The 1,249-nt window shown below is 33.2% G+C and overlaps 1 pseudogene; it reads right to left on the bottom strand.

The window, feature by feature from the left end:
- Positions 1-1,249, bottom strand: part of LOC102825057 — a 114,817-nt pseudogene that overhangs the window by 110,864 nt on the left and 2,704 nt on the right.

Here is a 1,249-nt window from a genome sequence, read left to right as displayed (position 1 = left end):
AAATTGTTCTATGGTCCTACCTATTCATTATTCAATTTTCACATGCATATGAGGCTATTATAAATATCATGCCTTGGATGAGGCACAGCTCATCCTCAAACTGATATATGTGATCTTGAACACTCTACAGAGGTCTTGTGCAGCAGATTTTCCTAATGGAATACATTGATTGTATATCTGACTGCTGCTTCCATGAGTATTGATTTTGAATTCAAGCTAAAACAAAGTCTTTGACAACTCCAATAATTTATTTGTCATGAGGATATTTATTGATCTATTTGTGAGAATTTTTGTTTTCATTTCATTGAGATTCAATCCATATTGAAGGCTGTGGTCTTTGATCATTATCAATAAGTATTACAAGTCCTCTTTGGTTTCAGCAAACAAGATTATATTATGTGCACATTTCAGGATGCTGATGAGTCTCTCCCCAATCCTAATGCCACGCTCTTCATATAATCCAACTTCTTGGATTATTTATTTAGCATACAGATTGAATAAATCTGTTGAATGAATACGACTTTGGTTCACACCTTTCCTATTTTAAAACATTTACTCTCTATCCCCTTGTTCTGTTTGAAATACTGTCTTTGGTCTGTGTACAGGTTCCTCATGAACATAATTATGTGTTTTGGAATACTCATTCCTTGCAATGTTATCTATAGCTTATCATGATCCACATGGTAAAATGTGTTTGTATAATCACTAAAACATAACTAGACATGTTAAGCCTTGTGTACTCCAATAGATATCTGACATTTCCCCCTTCTCTAGAATACTTTGCCATTGGTAGTTTGAGTAAAGTGTGAAGTGCTTTAATTATGTTTCTAAATGAAATATTTTAATGAAATCTTCACATGCTATTTTCTGTCTACCTTATGTCTTTTTCTCATGTTTATTTAATGAAGAGTCCTCTTTAGACTTGGTAGTAACTTATCAATATAGTTAAAATTTAGTGTTACAAAACTTAATTTTTAATGCCATTGCAAATGGTAGAAGTCAAACACTTTATTTGCTTGATACTCATGGAAGCAGCAGTAAAAAAGGCAAATGATGTATGTCAAGAAAGGATGTCTCCTACAAAAGACCTGTTTAAAGTGGCCCCAAAAAATGTCATTTGGAGTACCAAGGTGTGCCTGACGCAAGCCTTGGTATTTTTAATTGTTTCATAATCATGAGAATAGGAAAATGATTAAAGAAGAACAGTCCTTGGAGAAGGACATGATGTTTGATGAAGTGAAGGGTTAGA

Source organism: Chrysochloris asiatica, unplaced genomic scaffold (assembly GCF_000296735.1).
Source record: "Chrysochloris asiatica unplaced genomic scaffold, ChrAsi1.0 scaffold00248, whole genome shotgun sequence".
In the NCBI taxonomy this organism is placed as follows: Eukaryota; Metazoa; Chordata; class Mammalia; order Afrosoricida; family Chrysochloridae; genus Chrysochloris; species Chrysochloris asiatica.
The sequence above is the reverse complement of the archived record's forward strand: the minus strand, read 5'-3'. Positions and strand labels throughout refer to the sequence as shown.